The following is a 17972-nucleotide window of genomic DNA, read 5'->3' on the forward strand; positions in this document are numbered from 1 at the left end:
ATGGACTCATCATGCTCCATTTTAAACAATTCATATTTATGCACAAGCATGTTGATTTTAGACTCCTTTACTTGATTGGTTCCCTCATGGGTTACTTCTAACCTATCCCATATTTCTTTAGTAGATGAGCAAGTAGAAATGTGATTAAATTCGTTAGCATCAAGAGCATAATAAAGAACATTCATTGCTTTAGCATTTAATTGGGCCATCTTTTTATCAACCTCATCCCATTCTTTCTCGGATTTGGCTGATTCCTCACCATCTATAATTTTAGTGGGTGTGTGAGGACCGTTCACTATGATACTCCACATATCATAGTCGAGTGCTTGAATGAATATTTTCATCCGAGCTTTTCAATAGGTGTAATTAGACCCATTGAAAAGTGGAGGTCGGTTGGTGGATTGCCCCTCGGCTAGAGAAGTGCCGACATGAGTTGCTATAGATCTTTGGCTCTTTGATTGTTTAGATCAAAGAAGGGCTAGAGCACCGGGCTCTGATACCACTTGTTGCCCAGCTATGCAACCTAAGAGGGGGGGGGTGAATTGAGTTTCTAAAAATTTTAAGCTTAACTTATGACTTATGAGAAGTGTTTGACAAAGCTAAATAAATAGAGAGAGTAGAATTAATTCAAGGCTAATAGCAAGAGCAAGAATGTAAGAGAATAATGAAGAGATAAAGAAGAGCAATTAGACACACACCAAACAAAAGGATTTATAGTGGTTCGGTGCCAACCTTGCACCTACATCCACTCCCCAAGCTCCTACTTGGGAATTTCAATCCACTAATCTTGTATTCAACCTGAATACAAACGTCGAAAACTTCGACTCTAGCTATCCCAAGCTAGTCCACTTATTTTTCGGATACAAGCCAACCCAATACACTCCAATTCTAGGTTCGGATCAACCTTTCTTATTTTGGAACCCTTCCAAAACAAAAACAATAACTCAAAATGAGAATAACAATCAATAGCACAAATAAGTATAAAGAAAGCTCCTTTAATGAGCGAATATGACTTTAAATATACTTTACTCAAGAGAAGAAGACCCTTTTTGGATTTTCTCAAGGTGGTTGGAGACTTGAATGTGCACTTGAGGAGTTGGTGAGCTTGGATTAAAGGCTTCTTGAATGCTTTGAATGAGCTCTTGCTTAGGGCTGAAAAGTTAGCTTGAAATTCCTTTTTCAAAATCTCTCTACTTGAATGCTCTTTCTCTTTTTCTATTTGATTCCCACCTTTTTATCCCTTTTATAGCTTCAAGAAATAGTGGAAAACATTCTAGGCTGAAATAGAGCCGTTAGACCACATTAAATGAGCATTAAAAGCACTTAAAATGGATTAAAAACTAGCCGTTGTGGAATAATCCCATCATAGGGGTCGACTCATGGGTCGACTCATGCCTGGGGGTCGACTCATGGGTCAACCTCTGAGGAAGAACAACAGAAAACAACCAGAAGACAAGGTTCTATGATTTTTGGCCTAAAAACAGCAGGGGTCAACTCATGGGTCGACTCATGCCTTAGGGGTCGACTCATGGGTCGACTCACAGGTTGTGCCAAGCCAAAAAATCTGCGTGCCAAACAGCTCATTGTGCCATGAGTTGACTCATGAGTCGACTCATGATTTTCAATCATGCATATCTTTCAAAATATAAGTCCAAAATCAATAAAATTTTCACCATTAGATCACAAATTTTTTGTTCTATCATTTGATACTATCAAATTAGGATTTTGATAAAATTATAATTTTGCCCCTGAAGAGCAATAAGACTTTTTCAAGTGAGAAATATTAGTACCCCTTCAACTGCTTTGTAATCATCAAAATCAATTTAAGGAGCAACATATATGACATATAGAATCAGACATGAGTGTAGGTGGGTGGACACTAGGGACATTGGGATAATGACTTATACTGATCATAATATAATTTAGAAACTTAAATTGACACAAGTGCACTAGTGGGTTGAATCAGAGTGTGCAACGGAAGCATAGTGATCTGAATTATTTTCAAACTAATCGAACAGTAATTTGATAGATATTATGATGAAAGATTCGACTTTGAAATTAGAGGATGTAAAAGTAATCTAAATTTTTAAGGACTTAAGCAAGAAAAATTTTGAGGATGAAATTTTTTTTAGGAGGGAAGAATGTAATACACGGCCCATTTGGACCCTAGACCCAGTTGAAAACACAAAGCCCATAAAAAAAAAAAGAAGAAGAACAAAGAAGACTTTCGTAGGGAGTCTTTTTCTTCATCTCGATCGGCTCCTAATCGAAGTCAGAAAATGCCACAACTGCTCCCCTCCAACCCTATTTAAAGGAGAGATCTTTTTTCTCTTCCTCCCATCAAGAAATCAAGAGACAAATGGTGAGGATCGTCGGAGTTTTCTCATGGAAGCCTTCATCGTGTTTGCCTCAATTTTTCATCGAAGACATCACCGAAGCTCGAGGTAAGCCCCAGCTTCTCTTCCTTCTTTCTCCCCCTTCCTTCTCTTGCCTGTGTGCACGATCACTAGTGATTGGGTTCACCAAATTTTGTTGGAGAAAACATCCCCTATTTTTTCCCCCTATTTTTTTGATTTTTCCAGCACTAGTGGTCACCACCGACCGTCGGTTCGTTCTTCGGGTTGCGGTGACATAGCCCTCCTACCGTCGACCACCATCGCATCGATCGTGACCTTTGATCTATCGAACAAAGGGGGACCACGCGGTCCCCTATTTTGTTAAAGGACCACGGGATGAAGAAGAAGGAAGAAAGAAAAGAAAAAGAAAAGAAAAAGAAAAAGAAAAAGAAAAGAGAAAAGAAAAGAAAAAGAAAAAGAAAAAGAAAAAAAAAGAAAAAAAGAGAATTTTTTCTATCCTCTCTCTCTCCCTTTTTTTCTCTCTTTTCTCTCTCTAAAATTTTTCTTTCTCTCTCTAATTTCTCTCTCTAAAATTTTTTCTCTCTAGATTATTTCTTTCTCTTAAGATTTTTTTAGAATTTTGAGAAGAATGATGATGAGTTTGAAAGATTCTAGTGGAAGCATTCTGATCCGTGGTTGTCAGATAGTATGCCAGCACCTTGATCAAACCATGGACCATTATATTTAATCATCCATGATTTTATTCATCTGAATCTTGATTTAACCATGACTTGATTAGATCATTTTGATTTCATCAATCGAGATGTCGGACTGTGGCACCTGATCAATTTGGATTATACTTCATGAATTCTCTCTTCTCTAATTTTTTTCTCTCTTCTTGATTGATGAACCCAACGAAGGAATCTTGATCCTATCACTTTGAAAATATGATTTGATCCGGTAGTCAAATTTTGCATCATCTATGTCCTAATTAGATTTTGATCAGATGAAATTAGATAATCAGACCAATCTAAATCTTTGAATATGGTATTCATATTCTTTCTGATTATTGAACTTGATCTTGTATAGGTATCATTGACGCCTGATAATCGGATATTGTGATATGATCTATGAATTGAAGATTTTGAAAAGATATTTTTAAAATTATGTGGATTTATTAGAATGCGTTCAAAGTAAGTAATGTTTCACTTTTTTTAGATTATTTAATAAATTATAAACTATTTTTTATATTAAACTATGCATGATTTATGAATATGATGCGTGGTGTTTTGAATTGTTGAATATGCTCCTTGTTGGTTTAAATTTGATATGGATTATATTGATTGATTTCGATATCTTCTAATTTATGATTTTTGAATTAAAATATGAATAAATATTTTGAATTGAGATGAATTTTGATTTACAGCTTGACTAAGTTTCGAACCCTTCAGTGGGGTTATATGCTGGTATTTCGATACCTACTAGTGGAGATTATATGCTGGTATTTTGATATCCTGTCAGTGGGAGTTATATGCTGATATTTCGATACTCTACCAGTAGAGGTTATATGCTGGTATTTTGATATCTTGCCAGTGGAGGTTGTGCGCTGGTACTTTGATACCCTATCATTGGGGGTTATATGGTGGTACTTTGATTTAGTTCATGGCTGTCGAGATACATATGTTGTTTTGAAGAAATTGATTTATGAATTGAAGAATTTGAAAATAAATTTTGAAAGATCGAGGTTGAATGATCTTATTTTGATTAGTGTTTTATATTTAAACTAATGCATCTTGTATATTTACTTTTCAGTATATTATTGTTGCTGACTTTATCTAGCTAAAGTATACATTGCTTACTGGGCCGTTTAGCTTATGACCAGATTCTATTGTTTTTGCAGATTCAAAGATGTAGCTTCATCTGGGGATTCAATACGGGAGAGTGAATTAGAGGAAGACTTTGACATTCTATTTTAGATTAGGATTTATTAAGTTTTGAATTGTAAAACTATGAAATTTTATTTTATAAGATATTTGATTTAGTTAATTAAAATAAAGTTGAATCATAAATTATTTGAATTTTATTTCACTATGATGAATTGATATCGTGATGAGATGCCTTGCATGCTTATGGAGAGAGTTCTTCGTAAGTATGTGGTGGTTGCTATGATCTCTGACTCCTGATCTTGGGTTGGGGGCGTGACAGCATATGCTCATGCTGGCTTTGCAAGTCGTTTGACATAGACGCCAGCATAAAATACTTAATCTGACTGTCTTCATCCATCCACTTCTCAAAAGCAATCCTTTGCTCAGTAGTAGGATGGTTTGGTAGCACATGGGTTTCTGATCGAGTACATGACCTAGTTTTTTGAAGATCAGGACAATTATGAGGTTTTTGAGCCAGTCTTTGTAATTGGTACTGATCAAACGATTGGTTTCAAAGATGCGGGCTAAAGGGTTCGAGGCTGACATTTTTAACTGCAAGAGTAGAGATTCAAATCAGACTTTTATACTTAATTATTATATTTACTTCTAGGGACTTTAAGATGCAAACAATGACTCTCTCTAATTTATCGAATCCCTCCACTCTCTGAAAATGAAATAGAAATCCTAACATAATAAAAAATTTCTAGTGGGTGCTGCAGTCTCACCGATGACATGCACCTCACCTAATAGTTATTAGTAATATGTACATCGATGCGTAGGCAACTCTTTGTCCAGATGCTTCTCTAAGCATGTTGCAGTGATTTGGTCTCTAAGTCACCTAATAGTTATTGCTCATACTTCTTTATTAAGCCTGACCCACTATTCACAAGCAGGTGTAAGGCCGTCATTGGGTTCCTCACCTAACAATTATTGGGCCCAACCTCATCCTTACTCTGGAGCAACTCTTTGCTAATAGAGTGGTTGCATGTTCCCAATACAACTAAACCACTGTGATCAGTCGAGAACAATCAACATCGGTAGCACGCCCACACATTTGCAATGGTGGAAGACCTATGGACTTAATTTTTATGGAAATATTTAATTTTAGGTCTCATCTAATCAGTCATCATATGACCGATCTAATTGGCATGGGCTAAATCAAACCGCTAAGCAACCTTATTCAAGACCCAATCTTCCAAATTGGCCAAGTGGAGACCAATGGGGGTCTCCCCGTTGCTTTTCTTAGACACTAATAAATTGATCAGATAAGTGAATGGAACCAATTAAATAACCATATCTCAATTACTTGCCTTAGACACCAATAAGTCAATTGGTCCAAACAGATTAACTCAAGTGAATCAGGCTCAAACCATCGAGCCAAATTAGATCCTTAGGTCAATCGATTCTACATATGAGGTTCAATCGATTCGATCTATAACAATTGTATAATCATTTAACTTAATTATTCTAATTCTAATCAATACTGGACTCGATTTGATTAATTACTTAATCGAATTAGACCCATATGAATCAAATCAAAAATCTTAGATGCAATCCTATTATATGATCTAATTTTTGATTTTCTCATAACCAAAACTCTCATGCACAAACATAAATTTCAGATTCTAAAATCAAATTTTAGATCTAAATTCTTTGCATGAAAGTAAATTTTAAATCATGAAAATAATTTTCAAATTTAACATATAAATATATATCACATATATGCATATAAAATTTAGATATAAATAAAATTCAGATCTATGATATGATATCATATATCTCATATACTAATCATGGATCATATCAAAAGTAAATTTATGATCTAAATATATAATCATATATCATATATATAAATCAAGATTCAGATCATATAAAATTTCAGGTTTCATGCATGCATCTATGTATCATATGAACATGAACTAGAACTCTTTTTAGATCAAAATTTAGATCTATGCATTCTTTCACATATCAAATATATATTCTAAAATCAAATTTAAAATTAAATTTTAGATTCTAAAATTCATCTATACATCTCATGTATTAAGAAAAAATCAAATTTTGAAATTTTTTTCAAAATATGTATGACAATTTCATAAATATGAAATCCATGGCTCTGATACCACTGTTGAAATTTGAAGTTTGGGTATGCATGTGTATTTCAAAATTTTATTTTCTAAATACTGTAGCTGAATATAAAATTAAAATATTTTTAATTTGAATCATGCATGTATAAAAAAAAAAAATCACAAGGATCTAGTTTATATGTTGAAATTGACATATGCTGAAATTCAGCTTGTGATCAATTCACATACCTATTTTGCATTTTTTTTCTTCGAATTTGGATCTAGAAGAGAAGAAGTTCTCTTCTAGCCACACAAGTATTCAGTCTCTATGGATATCTACTTGGGATCAGCCTGGAATAGCCCTCTAGAATTTAAATTTTTTTCTCTAAGAAAATTCAGCCTGCTGAATCTGAACGAAGCCTGGATCGTGATCAACACTTGATCTCTTTCCTTAATCTTCTTCTTCTCCTCTTCTGTAATCTTTCTCCTTGCTTTGTACTGCCACCACACACCAAAAAATAGCAGCAAGAGGATGCCCAACCAGTCCTTGGCATGAGGAAGAAGGGATGCCCAAGATGGGGTGTGTGGACGCCCAAAGGAGAAGAAGAGAAAGGGAGAGGAAGAGAGGGCATGGGGAGACCTTCTAGGTATGAGGGGCTGCTGGTTTGGATGCTCTAGAGATCTTAGGGGAGGTCTTTTTAAATAGGTATGAGGATTGAATCCTATTCATTCTCATAATGCAAGTCCTAAGGTTTCCTAATAACTTAAGTTATTTAATTTACATTAGGAATTCTATTAGGTGCCAACTCTTGGAGCCCTTGCACCCAATTAAACATATCCTCTTTTGCACCCAAAGGATGCCTCATATCAGACTAATAGGCCCTCTAATCATAGGACATACCCAACTTGATCAAATCAAGATGGCACCCCATAATAACTATCAAGAAAAATTAATTAGAAACTTGCACCCTAATTTAATTGATCAATAACCTTAGACACCCAACAATTGGAGTCTCATGAATCTTATTCATGTAGGTTATTAGTAGATAATTAAGTTTGAATTATCTTATCAAATAAAAAATTCTAATGGAAAGAAAAAATTAGATCCAACCATGTACTAGCAAGGTTACCTTGAACCCAATCAGATTTCTCTAAACTCAATTGACACTTCATAAGCTCAATTGCTAATTTTAGATCTAATTCTTTTGTCATGTGACCCCATAGGTTCAATTCTATCAGATAGTGAGATATATAATAATTTTTATTAAAGTATTATTAAAATTCTTTTCAATGGGTCGGAATAATTTCACTCTAACTCATCAAGGATTGTCGATCTAGAACAATCCTAGTGAGCTCTCACAATCCATCAGTGACACCTAGCCATAACCTAGTAGAACTAAAATAAATTTTTAGGTGTAGTTAACGTGTGATTCAGTTCTTCTATTGTGAGTCCCGACTAGATGGCAAGTCATGAATAATCCATCAAACCTCAATATCAATCATATGATAGATTCGATTGGTTCAAATCCAGTTGTAACTTCTATGAAAATTCTATTCCATCAATCACACTACTGTTGCCACAGATTCTCGAATTTAGCTTTTCAAATCTCATAAGACTACTCTTTTCTATCAAAGTTGATAGATCCCATCTTGATGTGCACCCTATCCCTATAGTGGACCAACTATCACCAACATCCACTACAAGGGCTCATTGAGATCCATGTTTATGTGTCAGTCAAACTCCAGCAGCCTCACTATGGACAGTAGTACAATCTCAGATCAAAGAACCATTCACACAACTACAGTATTGAGATGATCACTGATGATCGAGTAGAAATCTAAGTGATCTCTCATATGGTCACGCTCAGTATTAGTTGTTCTCTGACAACTACCCACACTCGTCGCTCAATGTCTCTACACTATAGACTAGAGACTCATCTATCCCAAAGGAAGCGATCTGTGCATCAGTTTGTCTAGATCGATCACCATCCTCATGATGATCCTACGATCGAGAGCATTTAGGAATCAAATATATATCTCTAATTCTCAACACTTTGAGAATGTATATCGAAACTAATTCCATGGATGATTCAAGGACACATCAACTTGAATAAAAAATAAATTTATCTTTTTATTGATTAAATCAATGTATTAAGTATAAAATTATGTCCTAGAGTTATTACAATATATCAGTCATATTGGCTTCTAGGACATACATTTAACAAGCATGTCCCTAAAGATATAAGGATAAATTAATGAAACTCATCATGGATCTGACCATATCTAATAGGGTCCTGTTGGTGTAAAAATCTGCTTGCGCCAGAGAAGCTGGAGTCGAGAGAGTCGCGGTCGCCGTCGGGACCTGCAAAGGAAGTCTAAATCGAAGGTGCGGTTGCTCCGACAAGACCCTTCGATGCTCAAGTCAGTTCTCTGCCTCAACAAGAATGGAGTGCTCGAACGGAGAATTTAGCAGAGTTTTTAGATAAAAACGAGAGCTTATAGAATAACGTATATGGGGTTTTCTTTTTATAGATGGAGGGGGCAACAGATTGATAGTGACGTCTGTAACCGTCTGGTAGTGGGCCGTCCAGAATCAGGAGGAATTTATTGCGGAGGGTAGTGGAGTGGGATCGTGGCTATCGCCGTGGCTCGCCACGTGGAATCAGTTACAAAAATTGGAGCAGTGTCTGCTGTCGTGACTCGTCAGGGAGTGGGGGATTCGCACAGAATCCACCGCAGGGAGTGGAGCAGGGTCATGGCCGTTAATGCGGCCTGTCAGGGAGTAATGGGGCTACGCAGGGTCCGCCACAGAGAGTGGAGCAGTGGTGTCCGTTACTGTGGCTTGTCAGGGGATCCAGATTTGTTGGCCGAAGTTCGGTTGGAGTCGGTAGCGAGGCCCGGCATCCGTAGGAGTTTGGATGAGGTCTTCTTTGCTGCAGAGACTGTGGATGGAGCCTGGCTCCCGTAGGAGTCCGGGCGGAGTCTTTCTTGCTGCAGAAACTGTGGATGGAGCCCGGCTCCCGTAGGAGTCCGGGCGGAGTCTTCCTTGCTGCAGAAGCTGTGGATGGAGCCCGGCTCCCGTAGGAGTCCGGGCGAAGTCTTCCTTGCTGTAGAACTCACGGATGGAGCCCGGCTTCCGTAGGAGTCCGGGAGGAGTCTTCCTCGCTGCCGAAATCACGGACGGAGTCCGGCTCCCGTAGGAGTCCGGGCGAAGTCTTCCTCGCTGCCGAAATCACGGACGGAGCCCGGCTCCCGTAGGAGTCCGGGCGAAGTCTTCCTTGCTGTAGAACTTAAGGACAGAGCCCGGCTCCCGCAGGAGTCCGGGCGGAGTCTTCCTCACTGTCGAAATCGCAGACGGAGCCCGGCTCCCGTAGGAGTCCGGGCGAAGTCTTCCTTGCTGTAGAACTCGCGGACAGAGCCCGGCTCCCGTAAGAGTCCGGGCGGAGTCTTTCTTGCTGCAGAAATTATGGACGGAGCCCGGCTCCCATAGGAGTCCGGGCGAAGTCTTCCTTGCTGCAGAAATTGTGGACGGAGCCCGGCTCCCGTAGGAGTCCGGGCGGAGTCTTCCTCGCTGCCGAAATCATGGACGGAGCCCGGCTCCCGTAGGAGTCCGGGCGAAGTCTTCCTTGCTGTAGAACTCGTGGACGGAGCCTGGCTCCCGTAGGAGTCCGGGCGGAGTCTTCCTCGCTGTCGAAATCATGGACAGAGCCCGGCTCCCGTAGGAGTCCGGGCGAAGTCTTCCTTGCTGTAGAACTTGCGGACGGAGCCCGACTCCCGTAGGAGTCCGGGCGGAGTCTTCCTCGCTGTCGAAATCGCGGATGGAGCCCGGCTCCCGTAGGAGTCCGGCGAAGTCTTCCTTGCTGTAGAACTCGCGGACGGAGCCCGGCTCCCATAGGAGTCTGGGCGGAGTCTTCCTCGCTGTCGAAATCACGGACGGAGCCCGGCTCCCGTAGGAGTCCGGGCGGAGTGATGGGGGTTCACCAACAGTTGTTGAAAAATGGAAGAGACTCGCGAGGGTCGACCCCGTCAAGAACTTCGGTCGAGGGTATTTTATGCCCAACACCAGTCCCCCCACTTCCGAGTTTGAATTTCGAATGAAGGAAGTACGAAGAAGTTGTCACAGCCGAGGTTCTCCCCCTGACGTCCGGGCGTGACCGTCCTCGGATATGTCAGCATTTAATGCATGCATGCCAGAGCCCTTTTTCCAATTATGGCGACCCGAAGAGTCTTTTCGAAACTCCCACCGAGATGTGATCCCAAGCGTCGTACCATGAAAATTTGCGAACAGTCAATCCTCGATAGTGGTGAGTGGGACACGCGGGACACGTGGCAAGCACCGATTGGACTAAAGATGTCCGCCATCATAATTGCGCTAAGATCCGCTACCTATTTAAATCCCCTACTCTTCCCTCGGGGCTTTACTCCGCCAAAAGGATGGCACCTTTCTTCCGTCTGAGAGCCTAGCTACTCAGCCACTCCCTTGGTGTCCCTGACAACTCCGAGTGTCCTCTGCATCGGTCTCTGCCATCTTCAGCCCCTCGATTCCTCTCTAAGGGGTTTCCCCGCCATGTCCTCCACCCCGGAGGCCATCCTCAAGGGGATGTCGAGGGCTTGGAGGAAGGCAAGGTGGAGAGCGGCGGTCCGTGAGTTCTCCGATCATCGAGCGGCCGCTGAAGGTCCCCATCGTTTCAAAGGGGGCTCGAGGAAGAATTCCTTCAACAACAGGGGTTTAATAACGGAGACCACCGGTAAAGGTGTTCTACTCGAGAATTTTGGGGTAGCAAGGCGGGGTGAAACCGGTCAGGAGGGCAGAGCTGTCGTCACAAGTTGTGGCGGGATCCTTGATGCCGTCGGGGTCGAGGGACCAGAAGCGGTCGGCGTCGACGGTGGGGCAGTAAAGCTCGTTGCGGGGGCGGTGGAAGTAGCGCATGCCAACCTTGCCGAAGTATTTTAGATGGCGGCTGTCGTGGAGCATTCGGTGATGGCGCATATCTCTGGCGCCATCGCTGCCTCCAGGGTGACTCCGGTTCTTCTTGAAACAGGTCTTCATCACTGCTGCCGTTGCCCTTACTGCCCCCTGGAATCTATCCCATCCTTTTCCCCCTGGGGTTGGGACTTCGGAGATGGAGCGGAACGAGGTGGGGCGAGAGCCGATAGGCCTGCTACACGCACTGGAAAATGCGGCTGGGAAGGACAGAAATGGGGAGAGAAGTTTGCAGCTTGAAGCGACCTCCGGTGTGTCCTTTCCAAGCCGTGTTCTCAAGCTTTGTAATAATGTATTCTTTTCTGGCCCTCCGGGTCTTGTAACGTACATCTTGTTAGTTGAAAAATGAGAAGGAGACTTTGTTACCTCGTCCGCACCTCACATCGAATTGTTGTCTGTCGAACTTCCTTCTTCTTCTTTCTCCTCTTTTTCCCCCCTTTTCTTTTTTCTTTTTTTTTTTTTGACATCGTCCTAAGGTCACCGATGGCCCTTTTATCCATGTTGAATTATCATTTGCTGAGCTCCTTTTCGACTTTTACGTCGTTCGAAGGTACCCGATTGCCATCGTATCCACCCATCTTTTCTGTCGGTGGCCGCAGGCTCGCCTGGGGCCATTCGGGTTTGGTGTCCCCCTCAGGGCTTGAGCTCCAGCTTCTGTCACCCTGAGGAAGTTGTCCTATTTTGCATCAAAAGCTTCCTTGAAAGCTGGGACTCCTGATGGGAGCCCCAATCCTTGCTGTGATAGGGTTCTCTGCACCTTGGACGCTGTTTGTTTTCCAATCGTCGCTGATGTGGTCCATCACCTTCTTTTTTCTTTTCGCTTGGAATTTTTCTCCGCTCTCAGTGAGGCTACAGGAGTTTGGCTCCCATAGGCGAAGTCAGGGTGAAGTTCAGCTCCTGTGGGAGTCTGGACGAAGATCACCAGCAGTTGAAGTTGGTGACGAAGCCCGGCTCCTGTAGGAGTCCGGACGGAATCCTCCCTGTGATTGGAGTCGCGGACGGAGCCCGGCTCCCGTAGGAGTCCGGGTGGAGTCTTCCTGCAATTAAATTCAGGTGTGAAGTCCGGCTCCCGTAGGAGTCCGGATGGGGTTTATCAGCAGTCGAAGTTGGCGACGGAGCCTGGCTCCCGTAGGAGTCTGGACGGAGCTTACCATCGGTTGAAGTTGGTGACGGAGCTCGGCTCCCGTAGGAGTCCGGGCGGAGTCCTTGCGGTAGGAGTTACGGACGGAGCTCAGCTTCCGTAGGAGTCCGGGCCTTCGATTTCGCTCAATCTAGGGCGAGGTTCTCCTCTTGTCCTTAGCAGGGCTGTGGGGGCGTGCGTGGGCGTTGCAGGGCCTCTCCCCCCATCCGGTCTAAATGAAATCGGGCCTTCGACTTTGCTCAAGTTAGGGTGAGGTTTTCCTCCTGTCCCTAACAGGGCTGTGGGGGCACATATGGACGTTGCAGGGCCTCTCCCCCCATCCAGTCTAGATGGAACCGGGCCTTCGACTTTGCTCAAGTTAGGGTGAGGTTTTCTTCCTGTCCCTAACAGGGCTGTGGGGGGCATATGGGCGTTGCAGGGCCTCTCCCCCCATCCGGTCTAAATGGAATCGGGCCTTTGACTTTGCTCAAGTTAGGGCGAGGTTTTCCTCCTGTCCCTAACAGGGCTGTGGGGGGCATATGAGCGTTGCAGGGCCTCTCCCCCCATCTGGTCTAAATGGAACCGAGCCTTCGACTTTGCTCAAGTTAGGATGAGGTTTTCCTCCTGTCCCTAACAGGGCTGTGGGGGCGCATATGGGCGTTGCAGGGCCTCTCCCCCCATCCGGTCTAAATGGAATCGGGCCTTCGACTTTGCTCAGGTTAGGGCGAGGTTTTCCTCCTGTCCCTAACAGGGCTGTGGGGGCGCATACGGGCGTTGTAGGGCCTCTCCCCCCATCCGGTCTAAATGGAACCGGGCCTTCGACGTTGTCGGGATGAGGTTTCCCTTTCATTTCTGATACAGTTTGTTTGAATTGTCCAAAGACATACAGGTATGCAACTTTCAATTAAAATGAAGTTATTGGTAGTACATCCGTAAGTTTTTCAAGCTCCACGATCGTGGGAGGTCGGCTCCTCCGAGTTCCTTAAGATAATAAGTTTCGGGCCGGACTACTTCTTTGACTTCATACGGTCCTTCCCAGTTTGGGGCGAGTTTCCCCCGGTCCTAAGGCTACGAGACAGCAGCTCGTCGAAGCACTAGATCTCCCCTCTAAAGGCTTTGTTCTTGACCCGGGCGTTGTAATATCGAGTGACTTTCTGTCTGTAGGCTGCCATTCGAACCTGGCTATCTCCCGTCTTTCTTCCAGCAGGTCAAGGTTGGCTCTAAGACTTTATGAATTTTGATGTTCGTCGAACGCCACGACTCGTGCTGACGGGAGTTTAAGCTCGATTGGGATGACGGCTTCCGCACTGAAGGCTAAAGCAAAAGGGGTCTCCCCTGTAGGTAGCCTCTGGGTAGTTCGATATGCCCACAACACATGATAAAGTTCGTCCGCCCAAGTTCCTTTCACTTTTTCAAGCCTTGTTTTAATCCCTGCAAAAGGGTTCTGTTGGTCACCTCAGCTTCGCCGTTCGCCTAAGGATGGGCTACTGATGTGAAGTTGTGGGAGATGTTTAGATCTTTATAGAATTCAGTGAATTTTGCTCCCACAAATTGCCGTCCATTATCAGTGATTAGGGTTCTAGGCAGACCGAACCTACACACGATCGACTTCCAGACAAAATCTTGCACTTTTGCTTCTGTGATTTTCGCTAGTGGTTCGGCTTCAACCCATTTGGTGAAGTAGTCGATTGCTACAAGGAGGAACTTCCTTTGCCCAGACGCCATGGGGAAGGGGCCAAGTATGTCCATCCCCCATTGCGCAAAAGGCCATGGGGCACTCAAGGGTGTGAGCTCGGTGGTGGGCTGTCTCTGGACGTTGGCGTATCTCTGGCATCGATCACACTTTTTAACATATTCAATCGAATCATGATGCATCGTTGGCCAGTAATATCCTTGGTGGAGCAACTTGTGGGATAAGATCTAGCCCCCAAATGGTTTCTGCAAATTCCTTCATGTACTTCCCACAAGGCGTAGTCAGCTTCCGAGGGCCGGAGACATTTCAAGAGGGGCAAGGAGTATGATCTCTTGTACAATTTGCCCTCATAAAGGATGTACCGGAGGCTTGATTTTGGAGCTTCCGAGCTTCCTGAAGGAACCAGATCTAGGGTTCCAGGGTTAGATCTTGAAAAAGAGGGTTAGATCTTGAAACTTTTTCAAGATCATACAGCGGAAGACTAAAATAAATCAAAATTTATTTTCTAAGATCAGAAAATCCCTAGATCTAAGATCCTATTACATGATTATTACATAGCATTAAATCAGAAATTAAAATATATAAATATAGCATGAACTACATGTTGATCATATCAACATGTTTCTATACTACATCTAATGTATGTATTAAACAATAGATCAGATCTATTACCTTGCAAGTTAGACGTTCTAACCTTGCTGATCTGGGCTTGAGAATGATGTTGCAAGCCGCACATGCGTCCGGCCTCTAGGAGTCGTCCACACGAGCCCACGAATCTTGATCAGAAGTCCTGCTTCAGAAAATCAGCACAGTATGCTAGTACTGCGCTGATACTTCTTTGATGGTTGATCAGGTGCCTCCTTCTTCTTGATTTGGACTCTTCCAAAGATGGAAAGTAGAAGGAGGAGTTTCAGATCTGAGACACTCTCAGGAAACTCAAGATGGAGGGAGGAAAGATGTGAAAACAAAAACCCAAGAAGAAGACCCTCTTCTTCTTCACGTTTTTCTCTCTAGACACCCAAACTTGCATCTTTTATATCTCCACGACCCAAAGGTATTTCTCTTTATTTTTGTATGGCACAAAGGTCTCTCAAATCTCTGATTTTTTCTAAAATTTCACGAAGAAAGTCATCTTATATAGAGAGATATGATAGAGTCTTTGTCTAGGTCAAACACCTAGTCAAGGCTTATCCAAACATGGCAAGTAAAGGGATGCCCAACTCTTGAGCACCTCCTTCATATTTTCGTGTATGGATCAATAGAAAAGGGTGCACAATGTATACCCTAAAATCCATGAAAATTCCAAAAAAAATTTGGATAAATTCGGTGCAAAATTGAAAGAGTTTTGGATTTCTAAAACTCTATCTCATAGAATTTGAAATCCAAACTTATTCCTTTTAGATTTGATCCAAACCACCTTCCATGTAAGAAAGAAGAGAGGAGACCTTTTGTGAATGTGGGAGAGATCTGAGAGAGGGCTTTTGTCGCACAAAATAAGTGGAGATTGGCATTGAATAAGAGAGAGGGCGTGGAGAAGGCTTATGTGGCGCAAGGAGGAATCCTAGTCTTACTAGGATTCTGTCTTATGACTTGTTTTAATTTGGTTTCCCAAACCAAATCAAATCAAAATTAGATCAACCTAATTAAAATAGGTCTTAACCCAATTAAGAACCTAATTTAATCATATTAACTTAGATTTAAATCTGATTTAATTTTCTAATCAAATTAGAAATTAGATTGACCCAAGTCCTAGTTGAACTAGGACTAGTTTTTCCTTGCACTTGGCTTATCCAATAAACCAATTGGACTTGATCCAATCAAGCCCAAAATAAATCTAATTAAATTATATTTAGTTAGACTTAATTTCAACCCATTGGCTTAATCAAATTAAGCCAATTAGCAATCAAATTGCTAATCGATCCTCCTGCAATACTTGCACTGGGTTAAATATCAATCGTATTGATCATCTAACCCTAGAATGATTCTTAATCATTGATCAACCATCCGATCGGATCATGAACTCTAATGTGTGTGACCTCATAGGTTCGAACCTAAGCTGGTAGCATAGGAATAAATTTTTATACCAATCAAAGTGACCGTCTAGCAATGGTACCCGACGACCGGATAGGTCGAATGTGTAGAACAACATCCTTAGAACCCATGCGGATATAGTTTTCATATAATTCATCCCTGTTGCTCCTAGATTGATTTTGATGATTACAAAGCAGATTGAAGGGATACAAACAATTGAAAAAGTCCTTATGCTCTTCAAGGGCAAAATCGTAATTTTACTAAAATCCTGATTTGATAGTACCATTTGGTAGAACAAATGATTTGAAATCTATTGGTGAAAATTTCATTGTGTTTGGACTTATATTTTTGAAGTTATGAAGGTTTGAAGTGCATGAGTCGACTCATGAGTCAACTCATGGCACTATGAGCTGAATGGCACGCAAAAAATTCCCATGGCACGCTGGATTTTTGGCTTGGCATGACCTGTGAGTCGACTCATGAGTCGACCCACAAGGCATGAGTCGACTCATGAGTCGACCTCTGCTGATTTGGGCCAAAAAATCCAGAAATCCAAGTTTCTGGTCTTTGCAACAGAAGTCGACTCATGAGTCGACTCCTGATGCATGAGTCGACTCATGAGTCGACCCCTGCGACGGGAAATGTCAGCAATGGCTATTTTTTTTGCCCATTTTAATTGCCATTTATGCTTCCTAAAAATCCTCTAACGGCTCTTTATCTGCCTAAATTATTTTCTCTTGCTACTAATGCCATAAAATGCTTAAAATGGTGAAAGAAAATTGCAGATTAAATAGCAGATCAAATTGCAAAGAAAAAGTGTGGAAATCGGGAGATCAAACGTGAGATCAAAAGAGAAGAGAGGATCCTAAATCTGAGATCAACGAAATATTCAAGAAGAAGAGAGAGGATCCACAATATTCAAGAGAGTTTGTGAAAAAGAAAAGCAAGAGCATTCAAAGAGAGAATCTTTCAAGTCGATTGTTTTCAACCTTGATCTAGAGATCGTTCAAAGCTTTCAAGAGATCTTCAATCAACAATCAACCTCTTCTCAAGCGTTCAACCGTTCATTCATCTTGAGAAAATCTGAAAAAGGGGTTCTTCATTTGAGTAAAGCTTTTATTGTTATATTTGCTCATTTAAGGAGCTGTTATTGTATTCATCTGTGCTCTAAATATTCTTACTCTTTGTGAGTTTTTGCTCTTATTTTTGGAGGATTTCCAAAACAAGGAAAGGTTGATCCGAACCTGAAATTGGAGTGTTTTGGGTTTGCTTGTACCCGGGAAACAAGTGTTCTAGCTTGGGATAGCTAGGGTCGGAGTTTCCGACGTCTTGTATTCTAGCTTGGGATAGCTAGTGTCGGAGTTTCCGACGTTTTGTATTCGGGTTGAATACAAAGGATAGTGGATTAAAATTCCCAAGTGGGATCTTGGGGAGTGGACGTAGGTGCAAGGTTAGCACCGAACCACTATAAATCCTTGTGTTTGTGGTGTGCTTTATCGCTTTATCTTATTTCTTTATTATATCCTTGCAATACTGCTTTAGTTAATTAATATTGATTTAAAGCCATTGTTTTGTTCTTCATAAGTTATCTGTTGGGCTTAAAATTTTTAGAAACTCAATTCACCCCCCCTCTTGGGTTGCATAGCTGGGCAACAAGTGGTATCAGAGCCAGTGCTCTAGCCCTTCTTTGATCTAACAATCAAAGAGCCAAAGATCTATGGCAACCCATGTTGGAACTTCTCTAGCTGAGGGGCAATCAACAAACCGACCTCCACTTTTCAATGGGTCTAATTACACCTATTGGAAAGCTCGGATGAAGA

The sequence above is a fragment of the Elaeis guineensis genome, chromosome 9 (genome assembly GCF_000442705.2).
Source record: "Elaeis guineensis isolate ETL-2024a chromosome 9, EG11, whole genome shotgun sequence".
Lineage (NCBI taxonomy): Eukaryota > Viridiplantae > Streptophyta > Magnoliopsida > Arecales > Arecaceae > Elaeis > Elaeis guineensis.